General features: G+C 42.6%; 1 protein-coding gene across 15 annotated transcripts in view; it reads right to left on the reverse strand.

Annotated features, from left to right (window-relative positions):
* The window catches only part of PCBP3 (poly(rC) binding protein 3), a 219,463-nt gene that overhangs the window by 84,488 nt on the left and 120,520 nt on the right, over nucleotides 1-14,455 (reverse strand). Inside the window, exon 1 of one of the 15 annotated variants that reach the window (XM_053658025.1) lies at nucleotides 5,890-5,909. The exons of the other annotated variants lie outside the window; for them this stretch is intronic. The gene's annotated coding sequence lies outside the window, so the exon portion shown is untranslated. Of the gene's footprint in view, nucleotides 1-5,889; nucleotides 5,910-14,455 lie in introns of those variants that run through there. 15 annotated transcript variants of the gene reach the window in all.

The raw sequence follows: 14,455 nt of genomic DNA on the forward strand, positions 1-14,455 counted from the left end.
GCCGCCCTGTATTCCTGTGTATTACAACCCAATAAAAGGCTATGGAAGAGGGCGCTTGGGGCCTTTTTCTCCTCGGAGAAACTGGCCACAGCCCACTTCTCTATCCCCAAACAGATCTCATCTTGTCTCAGTCCTATTTACTCATTCATGTGTGTCCGTGGCACTGGGGGGACCTCTCGAAGTAGTCGCCCCCACAGCAGAGAGTATGTACAGTGTGGAGATGCAGGACAGAGGAATAATTCATATGCTGTGTGGGGCGGAGAAAACAATGTGAGATTTCAACATGCTGCTCAGAATGATGTGAAATTTAAAACTTAGGAAAACTTGTGAAATTAAAGACTTATAAATTCCACAGCTTATTTCTGGAATTTTCCACTTAATATGTTTGGACTGTGGTTGACTATAACTGCAGGTAAGTGAAAATTGGCCTCAGTATTTGCACAGGAACCTGCTCAGGTATGTCTCCTTGTACACATGTGCCTGGTTTTTCTTGTGTATATTCCAAGGAGTGGGAAGGCTGGATCCTGGGGACATGGCAGTCCTCCACCTTCCTGGACACTGCCAGGCTGCTCTGCCAGGTGGAAGTCCTGGTTTAGCTGTCCCAGCCACATTTGAGGGCCCTCCAGCATGCTAGTCAACCTTCTGTATCTTCAACCCATGTTTACCAAAAGTCAGACAGCAGCCCCTCCCTGTCCTACTTCTCATTCCTGGGGCTGATGGAGGCTGATGGGGCTGAGGGAGGCTGGACCCCTCAGTGGACACTGGCCAGATATTTCATCCTCCATGGCTCTAGCACATTCTCTGTCTCATTTCCTAAAAACTGTTTGCACTTTGCTTCCCCGATCTGTAGCCTTCCTTGCATAGTCTGCACGCAAGCTGAACCCAAGTGCATAAGAAGGTGCTCAGAGTACATTGAGGACTCTAGGCTCATGTTGGGATGTGTTAAGGGAACATGAGACAAGGGAACAAGGCCGGAGGGTGGGTGGTACACTGCAGTCAGGGGAAAAAAAGCAGGTTCCAGGGTCAGGCTCCTGTTGGGTACCCAAGAAGACACTGTGGGAGGATAGCTGGCCAGGTCCAGAATGTGTCCTCGCAGAGAGGTGCCCACGTCCACAACCCTGTCTGTCAGCAGAAGGCCTCAGAGAACAGGCAAAACACCTGAGCTTTCAAATGCTGCACCATTTATTTATTGGTGGACAAGAAAAAGAACGTGTATGGTCAGGAAAGACCCATTCCCAGGGACGGGAATGGCAGGGCTGGTGTGGCAACAGCCATAGAAAGGGAGGTTTTCAGAAAGGAACACAAGAATGGTCAATAATTTATTGACTTCAAAAACAAGCAGACCATGCATAAGTTGGATCCACAGCTTCGAGGCAAGGAGAAATAAAAAGCTGGCCAAATGTGGACAAGACTGGCTACAGCTCAATGTTTTTTCTAAAAATCTAAGCAAGGTAGTTACTCAAAGATAACTATGACTATAGGTACTTAAAAAGGAATGTATTAACATTATTATTTGTGACAGTGTGATTCTCTACCTAATATATCTTGACTTATAAGACCCAAGAGGATGTAGTTTACTGGTGACAGATTATAAACTAAAGATGCAAAAATAAATATCTTTGCTATATACCAGTCATAATTACAATAGAAACCAAGAATACAAAATATAAAATGAAAAAGGATAACTTGAATAAAGAGTGTGCAAGATCTACACAAGAAAATCACAAAACTTCACTGACTTTGGATGAAACATGGGCAGACAGCCCTGGCATTCATGTCCCAACATAAATGGGTCATTTTAATGGGACACCAACCAAAATCCAACTAGGTTTTTTATGGGAGTGGGGAGAATATGATGGGTCACAACACAACTTTTTTCATAGAAACAAACAAATAGCCATGAGATGGACTATATCTGAACACTCTAAAAGGGGCAAGCACAGACTGTTAAGTTACTGATACAAGTGGCATTTCTCATCAATATGGAAATTTTGATTAATTGTAAAATGGCTCTGAGATGACTGGCTAGTCCTTTAAAAACAAAATATAACAAAGCACAGTTATCATCTGGCTTTGTGACACTGTCTTCTGGCCCCAAACCCACACTCCTCTGTGCTGCTGGGCTGAGTCCACAAACAGCACCTTATCAGCTTGCAGCCCCAAGGGCACAGGTCTGGACACAGGACAGTTGGTTCTTTGGGGCAGAGGCTCATACATGCAGCTGGCTGCATTCCCGCCTGGAGCTGGGACCTCTTCCTGGCTGCTCAGGTGATGTGAGGCCCAGTGCAGCTTCCTGAGGCTATAGGACTAACTTCCTTGATGGCCATCAGCTCCCAGAGGCTGCTTACATTCCCTAGAGCACAACCCTCATTGGGAATTTTCTTGTGCTTCTGATCTCCAGCTTCCTTCATCACTGACTTCTTACCATGACTTAAATGGCTCATGTCACTGGGTCAGGCCATCCATCACCTGCCTTCTGACTCACTCGAAGTCAGCTGACTAGAAACCTTAATTACATACACAAAATCCCTTTGCCAGGCAACACTATATAATAGAGGAACATGTCCCACATCCCACACACTCTCAAAGGGAAATGAAACAAGGCCTCACACCAGGTGAAAATTTGGGGGGACTACCCTAGATTTAGGCCCACCATACCTTAAAGGCTGGCTTTATGTCAGGTTCTCTAGCAGGAGGTCCTGGAGGGGGGGACGGAGGCAAGAGGTCAGGCAGGTTCCTCCCTTGGCTCCTCAGGCAGTGGGAGGAGGAAGTCTTGGCAGAGGCAGCTCCTTTTCCAAAACTCGGCCCCTTCAGCATCTCCATTAGCACTAGAGCTGCGGCAGCTGCCCAAGGTGAAGGGCACTCCCTGGAACATAGTGACCCCCAGCCTGTGACCCTAGTCTTGGGGGCCTGTTCTACAGAAACAACTGGGCTAACCCGCATGACTCAGCAGTTCTCAGCCTCAGCTCCTCATTCTAAATAGAAACAAGCAAACACCCACCTTTCAGTATTTCGAAAAGTACTCTGTAATTTGCAAAGTGCTATACAGATGGAGAATTTTAGGCCTTATATTCCCAGGATGATTCTAGAGTAAGAATAGGAGCTAAAAAAGCAAAGTGTGAAGAAAGCATTTTCTGTATTATCTCTGAAGGTGTCTGAGTCCAAACAACACCAAGATCTGACTATTTGCTAGTGGGTTTGGGAAGAAAGGAAGACCTGTGCCATGTGCTCTGGGGAGGACATGTCTCCTGACCACTCCCATGTGCAGGGCCAGGAGCCTGCATCAGGCTCAGGTCATCCTCACAGAAATGCCTTACCTGCTCATGCAGGAGACCAAAGGGGAACCAGACAGCATTATCTTCAAGGCCCCCAGCTCAGTTTTAGCTGCTTCTGTGCTGTTCTCCATGTGCTGCCCCAAGAGGCCTCAAGCTCCCAACCCAAAAGGTCCCACATGGCTGGGAGGCAGCAAAATGAGGGAGAGCATGGGGGTTCCCCAAGGAAGAGAGGAAAGATGGGACTCTCCACTCGTAATAAGAACTGGCTGGGGATCCTGACCTTGGCTTCCTCCAGATGGCCAGCTCTGGGTGAGAAGGTGAGGAGGTGGTTTGCAACCCCAGCAACAACCCCAGTCACACATAAAGAGTCCCTAGGGGTCCTTAGACCCTCTGCTGTCAAAGGCACAGAAGTGTCCTGAAACAGCTCTGTGCACGTCCAAAGCCACAGCTAAGAGTGCCATCCAACCTGCCACAACCAGAGACTGAGGACAGCTTACCCCCATGCTTTGCTCTGTGGACACTTGAATATCAGGTGCACCAGCCCAAGAGATCTCGGGATGAAACTCAAAGTCAGGCACTCTGAGTGCCTGGCTATGCGGCCCCCAGAATCCTGGCCTCGTCTGACTCATCAAACCTCTTGGAAAAGGGCAATGGCAATGGGCACCTTGCTCCCTGCACTCCTAGGATAAGACCAACCAGGGCCTTTTCCAGAAGGACCCACAGGAGCCCCAGGGACAGCAGCACCCTACTTAAACCCCAACTTCCCCTTAACTGCAAGAAGTGATCAGAGGAACTGCTCACACAGCATCCCAGGCTCAGGCTGAAGGGGCAGGACCAGGTTATATAAAGGAAAGAAAATTCAACTCAGTCTCCATTTTGAAGGGGCTCTGCAAGGGATTCTCAGTGACTTTCCTTAATGAAGCTGAAGAATCAGAAAAAAAAGTGCTCACAACAAAATAAAGAATTTTTATTTCAAATTGTAATTCTGCCCAATACAAATGAAATTTTCTTTATTAAAAACAAGAAAAATAGTTACAAAGAATATAAGTGTTTAAGAGAAAGGTCTGAGTATCAATTAAAAGTGCAGGAAAACCTAAACCACCCAAGATATGTATGAAAGGCAAAACTCTTTTCCTCATGCAGCCCACAGCCAGTGTCCCTGTGGTTGGCGGTACCTCCAGACCTACCCCCACTGTGTTCTCATACCCTCAGCTGCTCCCCAGAAGCCCTCTCCTGGGGCTCTCACACTTTCCTGCTCCCATCTCCCTGCAGGCTTTTGCACCCTCTGCAAACAGAGGGATATTCCAAGAGCACAAACTGATCTGCCTGCTTATAAGCCCCAGGCCTCTCAGTAGCCAGGAGAAAGTGTAAGTCCCCAGCCACACCTCCCCATATCATCCATTCCATGTCTTCTCTCCTCACCCTGCTGACCTCACCCTCAGAGCCCAACCACAACAGCCAGGGCCATCACAGCCCTGAACTTTCACAGCCCAGGAGACACTACAGATACTCATAAATGTAGTTATCTTTCATGACCATTAAGCCAAGAAGAGACCAGAAAGGGAGACTAAGTCATCAGAACTGTTTTATGTTTTGAAAGATCATCCTGACCACTGATGACAGGACCTTGGCTCCAGTGAAACTTTGTGACCTACTGGGACACCTTGGGCCCTAGCCAACCTGTAGGACTGGACAGGAAGGGCCCCCCTAGTGGAACCACTAGGAGGAGGGGAGTAGTAAGAGTTAAGCAGCATGTGCACCCGTCAGAAGGCACCCCAAGACAAGGACCCCCTCTCGAAACCCAGCAGAGAGGCCGCAAATAGCTCATGAAGAGGTCCTTGAGAAATATTAGGAAAGCTTGCGGAGGGATGGTAAGCACTGCAAGGCCACCAACTGGATAGCTGAGTAATGTTATTAAGAGACACTGGAGGGACATGTGAGTTACAAAGGTGATTCATTTTTTATTTTAAGATTTTATTTATTTATTTTTAGAGAGAGGGCAAGGGAGGGAGAAAGAGGGGGAGAAACATCATTGTGTGGCTGCCTCTCCAGCACCCTGCACCAGTACCTGGATTGCAAACCCAGGTATGTGCCCTGACTAGGAACAGAACCAGCAGCCCTCCAGTTTGCAGGCCTATACTCAATCCACTGAGCTATACCAACCAGGCATAGGTGATTCATTTTTGTAATTTAATTAGTTTAAATTTTGGTAGATCACAGAGAATAATTATATAGGTTTGAATCTTCACATGCTGTTTTGCTGTTTCCCTCCTATATTATCTGACCTCGTCTTGCCGGTACAAACCAAATATTTACTAATGTGATGGATCAGCAGATGCAGTGAGGAGCCCTGATTAGCACATAATCTCTAGAATTCCTTCCAAACAAAAAGGCAGTCCACAGCAGAAACTGGGCAAGAAGCATACAGTACTGAGATAAAAGGTATTGTTTTCAAGTTGGACAAGTGAAGGAAATAGAGTGACCAGGGCAATGCCAGGTGTGGGTCACCTCCCTGTGAAACCTCCTAGAGAGGAGCAGAGGAGGTTTGGAGAAGAGCAGTGGAGCACATTTGTGTGCTAACCTGACTCAGCCAATTCCCCTTCCCTATGGTTACCTCCTTCAACATCAAGAGGTCACTGCAGCCAGCACAGTAGGCTGGCCTGGGACATCAGATGTCCTCAGAAATGGTAGCGGTGCTGTGGGGGAGAGAGAAGCTGGTACGATCAGTCCGGGAGGTGGGGCTGCATGAGGGCTCACACAGGCTGGATGTCACAGATATATCAGTTCACACAGCTCTCCTCCACAGTTAGGTCCAGGATGAGACTTCCACAGGGCAGGCATGAAAAAAAGATAGAAGATGACAAAAACAACACTGTGGGCAGATCTGGAGAATTTTCCAGGGTCAGGCGAGTGGGCATGGCAACAAGAATGGAGCAAGTCTGGGACTTCCAAGTTTAGTGGTCCCAGCTCCCAGAAGGGCACCAGGGTGGGGAGTGGAGGGGTATAAAAGCCTAGATAGGTGGGGCATGGGGAGAACAGAAGCTTGGTGTCTCCTCCCCTCACCCTACTGACCCCACCCTCAGGGAAAAGGTGAGACTCCCTCCTGGAAAGTGGCCTAAGAATAAAGCTGTGCGGGAGGACACAGGTGTGCACAGGGTAGCACAGGTACAGGAGGCCAGCTGGTGACCATGATGAGCAGCAGAGAGCCAGGATGGAAGGTGGCTTGGGGTGGCTGTGTGGCTGGAGCAGAGGCCTGGTAAGGACTGGGCCTTCAGATTAAGATAAGCCCAAACCCACATCTCAACACACCCATGCCAGTGCAGTCAGGCCTCAGGCCTGTCTCAGGAGCATTTCTTGGACACAAAAATGTGCACAGTGCCACCAACGCACTTGGTACATCATCCACTTCATGCGCAGCTGGCTCAAACCACAGTTTCCTTGGTTTTGATGGGTTTCTCCCTTCACCATAGCCTCTATCTGTAAAAGGGGACATTGTCTCCACTACACAGGGAACTGGTCTAAGGTCACCACCAGGAAATGGTCCAGAAGGCTCAGAGCCTACAGGCCAGCTACCGTGTCCTGCTTGGGGTGTAAGCAGAAAGCTCTCCATGAGAAGCAGACGTGTGCCCAGCGCCTGGCCAATCTAAGGGCTTTACTGAGTTCATCTCTCTTTGCTATTGGTCTTCTGGGCACACAACCACCCAGCAGTCGGTGCTGTTCCTGACAGCTTGTAAACCATGAGTCCACAGAGAACTGTGGGGCCATGGCTGGTTTACACTTGACACTGAAGACAGTAGCCACAGTGACAGGATGAGGCACTGCAACAGGAAAGGCTGCCTACCCCAGATGCCAACCTAGGAAGGAATCTGAATGCCAACTCCCCTCCGGGGCCTCCTGCACTGAGAACCCCAATGTCACTTCACAAGGCTACTTGTCCTCTTTTCATCAGATGTTTAAAATTATCTTCTGAGGAATTTATTTGTTTTCATTAAAATTCCAGTTTGAGGAAAACACTGAGGAACTAAAACAAAAGCCTGGCTCCAGCAGCCCTAGCTCACCTTTGAGTCCCCACCCAGCACATCCAAGTGTCACCTCATCCTCCCAAAGTCTCCCAGGACGTCTGTCTGAAGATGGATCATCACATTTTCCACTGAGAAATACACAATGGTTTATTGTGATATAATTTCAAATCTTGAGGAAATTATATGACTATTACAAAGACCTTCTATGTATACTTAGTTGTTCCTCCAACTGTTCACTTTTAGGCATATCGTCTGTCATTCATATATTCATTCATTCATTTACTGGTTCACCCTAACGATCTACACCTTCTGAGAGTGATTAGCAGACATTACGCACCTAGACCCCAGATATGTTAGTGTGTATTTCCTAAAAACAAGGACACCCAGGTAAACACAGTACACTGATGTAATACAATTACATAATTCCCTGGCCACCCAGTCACTGTGTCCCCCCACCAGGGCTAAATTCATTTTAACCTGTCATAAACATAATTTAAGAGGGCACTGAAATTAGAAATTAGAGCTATGAAATTAGAAATGTTATTATCAACAATGTCTCCCTTCTAATAAATTCAGCAAAACAAATTTCATGTGAGGCCAAACCCCATGCAAGGTTTTTTATAAAGACAAAAGAAAATAAGAAACAAAGTAACATCCCTACTGACAATAACACAAACCATAAAGACATGAGAACAAAAACAGAAAAACCATAATCTAATATTTTTAAATTGATTAAAAAACATTAAGGTAATAATGCAAGGGCTAAAAAAAGAGAATCAGAATTAGAAAAACTCAAGAATGAGGTCATAGAACTTGGGAAAGAATCTGGAAAAAAATATTTCAAAAATCAAGATGAAATTAAAATATCAAATAAACACAGCAAAGGAAAACACAAAACTTTTAAATATCAAAAAGAAAACAAAAAGCCCTGGCTGGTATAGCTCAGTGGATTGAGCATGGGCCTGCGAACCAAAAGATCTCAGTTCAATTCCCAGTCAGGGCACATGCCTGGGTTGCAGGCCAGTTTCCAGCAGGGGCCAGTTCCCAGCAGGGGCCAGTTCCCAGCAGGGGCCAGTTCCCAGCAGGGGATAAACGAGAAGCAACCATACATTGAAAAAAAGAAAACTAAAAAAAAAAACAAAAAACGAAGCAATGAGAATTCATGAAACATGGAGAAGACGGAAAGAGCAGCTACATAAAGGACTAACGCGGGGGCCAGGTGGCTTCCAAGCCACAGCTCAACCAACTCTTAAAATAAAACATATTTAAGACTAAATGCTTTGTTGGAATCCATCTGCTAACACTTTATTTATAGTTTGCACATCTGTCTTTGGAAAGGTAGTTACCTACAGGTCATTTTAAGATTACTTGCACAATCTTTGTGTCTCAATATCGTTAATCTCAAAAACTGATTAGGGGAACTTTGTCTCTTCTTTGCACTATGAAACAATTTCCACACCTAAAAAGTACCTTTCCCTGTAGAAGTGGGGTCTAGTGAGTTACAGATCTCTGAGCACAGTTTCAGTTACTGCCCCAGTAATGGGTTATTCAGACTTTTTATGCTTCAATCATGTTGAAGCAATTTGGTTGATTTACATTTTTTCTAGAAAATTATTCATTTCATCTAGATGTTTCAATTATCTTGCATTAAGTTATAAATAGCAAGCTCTGAAAGTGTGAACAGCCAACACCCATACGGTTTTTACTACTTTCCGGCTACCCAAGTTTTAAGTTTTGCCTTTTCCCCCTTGATCAAGTTTGCTGACAGTTTTAAGTATTTCATGGTCCTCTTCCAGAATTTATTGCATCAACTAACAAGTTTTCAGGTTCTACTGTATTCATCTCTAATTTGTCTTAAATTATTTTTTAATTCTTTCTCTAACAGTTTGAGTCACAGGGAACTCATTTATTTTAAATGTTTCTGGTTTTCTGACATTTTCCCCTAAGAATTGTTTTGGCAGCATCCTTCATGTTTTGATATGCAGCATTGTCTCATCTTCATTATTTTAAATAGTTTACACTTTATTTAAAAACATCCCCAAATATCTACAAATATAATGGAGTCTGGGTTATTTGGGGGTATCATTTGTGATTATTTTCCATTTTTATTGTACTTAATGACTTCTGTTGCTGAAAAATAAAATTTTCTTTAAAATAAATAAATAAATAAATCCCTCATTTTTTCAAACCAGGGTAAATGGTCCTGATGTGTTTAAAAAAAAGAAAGGAGGGAGGGAGAGGGGAGGAGAAACAAGAGAAAGAACATTCTATGTTTGGAACAGAGCTCATCAAGAATGCTGTGAAAATCCTTCGTAACTGTATATTTTCCTTTATTCTTGATTTGTTTAAATTAAAGTTTCCCATTATGGTACTAGGTTTGTCCATTTCCTGTCCTACAAGATCTTCCTTCATATACTTTACAGCTATGTAATTATGTACATAAAAATTCATGAATACCAGCTCTCCTTAGAGGATTATAGCCTCTCAAAATGAAGTATCTTTGTCCCATTTAATGCTTTTTATCTTTTTCTTGAAAATAAAACTGTTAGTTTTGCTTTCTGGTGATTAGAATTTGCTTATACCCTGGCTGGTATGGCTTAGTGGAGAGAATGCCAGCCTGCGGACTACAGAGTTCCAGTTCGATTCCTAGTCCAGACACATGTCTGGGTTGCAGGCCAGGTCCCTGGTGGGGCGCACATGAGAGGTAACCACACTTTCATGTTTCTCTCTCACCTTCCCCTCTCTCTAAAAGTAAATAAATGAACTTTTAAAAAAAGAATTTGCTTAGCATACTTCCCATGAAAAAATTGTTTTAAGACTGAGTTCCATCTCTTCATAGAGAAAATGAATACGTTTTTTATTTATTTAAAATGTTTTTCAAGTACAGTTTTCTGTCTTTTACTCCCATTCCAGCCTACCCCCCCACAGTGCCCCCACCTCCCTCCCATTTCCACCCCCCTTACTTTTTGCCTATGTGTCCTTTATACTTGTTCCAGTAAACCCTTCCCCTTTCCCCCTGAAATTCCCTCCTCTCTCCCCTCTGGTCACTGTCAGCCTGTTCTCCATTTCAGTGTCTTTGGTTATATTTTGCTTGCTGGTTTGTTTTGTTGTTCAGCTTTCTGTTAAAGGTGAGATCATATGGTATTCGTCTTTCTCCGCCTAGTTTATTTCACTCAGCATAATGCTTTCCAGTCCCATCCATGCTGTTGCAAAGAAACTGTTCCATCCTTCTTTCTGCTACATAGTATTCCATTGTGTAAATGTACCATAGCTTTTTGATCCACTCATTTACTGATGGGCACCTAGGTTGCTTCCAACACTTGGCTATTGTAAATTGTGCTGCTATAAATATTGGAGAGCATAGGTTCTTTTGGACTGGTGTTTCAGGGTTCTTAAGATATAATCCTAACAGTAGAATTGCTGGGTCAAAAGACGGATCCATTTTTAATGTTCTTAGAAAATTCTATACTGTTATCCATAGTGGTTGTACCAGTCTGCAATCCCACCAACAGTGAACTAGGGTCGCCTTTTCTCCACAACCTCTCTAACACTTGTTTGTTGCTTTGTTTACAATGGCCATTCTGACTGGTGTAAAGTGGTATCTCACTGTGGTTTTAATTTGCATCTCTCTAATGTGATATTGAGCATCTTTTCATGTGTATGTCCTCCTTGGAGAAGTGTCCTCCTCGGAGAAGTGTCTGTTCAAGTCCTTTGCCCACTTTTTAATTAGGTTGCTTGTCTTCTTAGAGTTGTGTAAGTTCTTTGTATATTTTGGAGATTAAACCCTTGTCTGAGGTATCATTGGCAAATATGTTTTCCCAAACAGTTGGTTCTCTTTTCATTTTAATACTGTTTTCTTTGGCCATGCAGAAGCTTTTTATTCTGATGAGATCCCATTTGTTTATTCTTTCCTTTATGTCCCTTGCTCTAGGGGACATATCAGTAAAAACATTGCTGCGTGAAATACCTTGAGATTTTCTTGCCAGTGTTCTCTACGACTTTAATGGTGTCATGGCTTATATTTAAGTCTTTCATTTACCTTGAATTTATTTTTGTGTATGGTGTAAGCTGGTGCTCAAGTTTCACTTTTTTGCATGTAGCTGTCCATTTCTCCCAACACCATTTGTTGAAGAAGCTATTTTTACTCCATTTTATATTGCTGCCCCTTTTGTTGAATATTAATTGACCGTAGAGACTTGGGTTTATTTCTGGGCTCTCTATTCTCTTGCATTGGTCTATGTACCTGTTTTTATGACAGTACCAGGCTATTTTGATTACAGTGATCTTGTAATACAGTTTGGTATCAGGTATTGTGATCTCTCCTACTTTGCTCTTCTTTGTCAAAATTGCAGCCACTATTTGGGTTCGTTTATACTTTCATATACATTTTTGAAGTCTTTGTTCTATGTCTGTGAAATATGCTATTGGTACTTTAATAGGTATTGCATTGAATCTGACAATTGCTTTGGGTAGTATGGACATTTTGATGATGTTAATTCTTCCAATCCATAAACAAGGTATATGTTTCCATTTTTTGTGTGTCTTCCTTGATTTCTTTCTTCAGTGTTGTGTAGTTTTCTACATACAGGTCTTTCACCTCCTTGGTTAGGTTATTCCTAAGTATTTTATTTTTCTTTTTGCTATATAGAATGGGATTTTCTTTTTTTATTTCTGCCTCTGCTGTTTCATTGTTGGTATACAAAAATGCCTCTGATTTCTGGATATTGACTTTGTATCCTGCTGTTTTGCTGAATTCATTTATAAGGTCGAGCAGTTTTGGGGTGGAGTCTATAGGATTTTCTATGTATACTATCATGTCACCTGCAAACAGTGACAGTTTTGTTTGCTCCTTTCTGATTTGGATGCCTTTTATTTCCTTTTCCTGTCTGATCGCTGTGGCTAAAACTTCCAATACTATATTGAATAGAAGCAGTAAAAGTGGACAAACTTGTCTTGTTCTTGATCTTAGTGAAAAAGCTTTTAGTTTTTGCCCATTAAGTATGATGTTGGCTGTAGATCTCTTATATATGGCCTTTATTATGTTGAGGAATGCTCCCTCTATTGCCACTTTGCTGAGTGTTTTTACCATAAATGGGTGCTGTACCTTATTAAATGCTTTTTCCACATCTATTGATATGATCATGTAATTTTTGTCTTTGCTTTTGTTTATGAGATGTATTACATTTACTGATTTGTGAATACTGAACCACCCTTGCATCCCTGGGATGAATCCCACTTGGTCATGGTGTATGATCTTTTTAATGTATTGTTGGATGTGGTTTGCCAATATTTTGTTGAGGATTTTAGCGTCTATGTTCATCAGCGATATTAGCTTGAAGTTTTCTTTCTTTGTTGTGTCTTTATCTGGTTTTGGGATTAGGATGATGCTGGCTTCATAAAAAGAGTTTGGGAGTCTTCCATCATTTTGGATTTTTTGGAATAGTCTGTGAAGGATAGGGGTTAGCTCTCCCTTAAATGCTTTGTAGAATTCTCCTGTGAAACCATCTGATCCAGGGCTTTTGTGTGTCGCAAGTTTTTTGATTACTGCTTCAGTTTATTCTGTTGCTATTAGTCTGTTCAGGCTTTCTACTTCTTCTTCATTCAGTTTTGGAAGATTATATTTTTCCAGAAATTTGTCCATTTCACCTAGGTTTTCAAATTTCTTGGCATACAGTTCTTCATAGTAATTTCTTACAATCCCTTCCATTTCTGTGGTGTCAGTTATAATCTCTTCTCTTTCATTTCTGATTGTGTTTGTGTCCTCTCTCTTTTTTTCTTGATGAGCCTACTTAAAGGCTTGTCAATTTTGTTTATCTTTTCAAAAAAACCAGCTCCTGGATTCATTGATCCTTGGAATTGTGCTTTTAGTCTCTATGTCATTTAATTCTGCCCTGATTTTGGTTGTTTCCTTCCTTGTACTTGCTCTGGGCTGTCTTTGTTGTTGTTCCTCGAGTTCTTGTAGGTGTAGGGTTAGGTTGTTTGTTTGAAATGTTTCTATCTTTTCTAGGTAGGCCTGTATTGCTTTGAACTTCCCTCTCAGGACTGCCTTCCCTGTGTCCCATAAGTTTTGGGTAGTTGTGAGTTCATTTTCATTTGTTTCCAGAAACTTTTTTATTTCCTCCCTAATTTCATTCTTGACCTATACATTGTTTAATAGCCTGCTATTCAATCTCCATAATTTTGAGTGTTTTGGGTTTTTCCCTTTGGGGTTGGTTTCAAGTTTCAGTCCCTTGTGGTCAGAGAAAATGCTTGGTATGATTTCAATGTTCTTGAATTTGTTGAGGCTTGTTTTGTGTCCTATCATGTGGTCTATCTTTGAAAATATTCCACGTGCATTTGAAAAGAATGTGTATTTAGCTTCTTTGGGATGAAGGGCTCTATATATATCAGTTAAGTCCATTTCATCTAGGGCACTGTTCAATGCCACAATATCTTTGTTGATATTCTGTTTGGAAGATCTGTCCATTTTTGACAGTGAGGTGTTAAAATCCCGTACTATAATTGTGTTGCTGTGAATATCTTTCTCGAAGTCCTCTAAGATTTTCTTTATATAGTTGGGTGCTCCTATGTTGGGTGAATATATATTTACAATGTTTATGTCTCCTTGGTGGATTCTTCCCTTGGGTATTATGAAGTGACCTTCTGGGTCTCTCTTTATGGCCCTTTTCTTGAAGTCTATTTTGTCTGATATGAGTATTACTACCCTGGCTTTTTCTTTCCTGTTTGTTTGCTTGGAAAATTTGTTTCCAGGCCTTCACTTTTAGTCTGTGAAGGTCTTTTGTCCTGAGGTGGGTCTCTTGTAGGCAACATATGTGTGAGTCATGCTTTCTTATCCATTCAGCTGTTCTATGTCTTTTGATTGAAGCATTTAATCCATTTACGTTTAAGGTTATTATTGATAGGTACTTATTCATTGCCATTTTTGTACCTGTGTTCCTCTCTGTCTCTCTCTCTTTTCCTTTCTTTCCTTAGAGCAGTCTCTTTAGCATCTCTTGCAGAGCTGGTTTGGTGGAGGTGTATTCTTTTAGTCTTCTTTTGCCTTGGAATCTCTTTATTTGGCCTTCTATCTTAATTGAGAGCCTTGCTGGGTAAAGTAGCCTTGGTTACAGGCCTCTGGTTCTCGTTACTTGGAATATTTCTTGACATTCTCTTCTGGCT

The sequence above is a fragment of the Artibeus jamaicensis genome, unplaced genomic scaffold (assembly GCF_021234435.1).
Source record: "Artibeus jamaicensis isolate MK-2021 breed Jamaican fruit bat unplaced genomic scaffold, CSHL_Jam_final scaffold_474, whole genome shotgun sequence".
NCBI classification, from domain to species: Eukaryota; Metazoa; Chordata; class Mammalia; order Chiroptera; family Phyllostomidae; genus Artibeus; species Artibeus jamaicensis.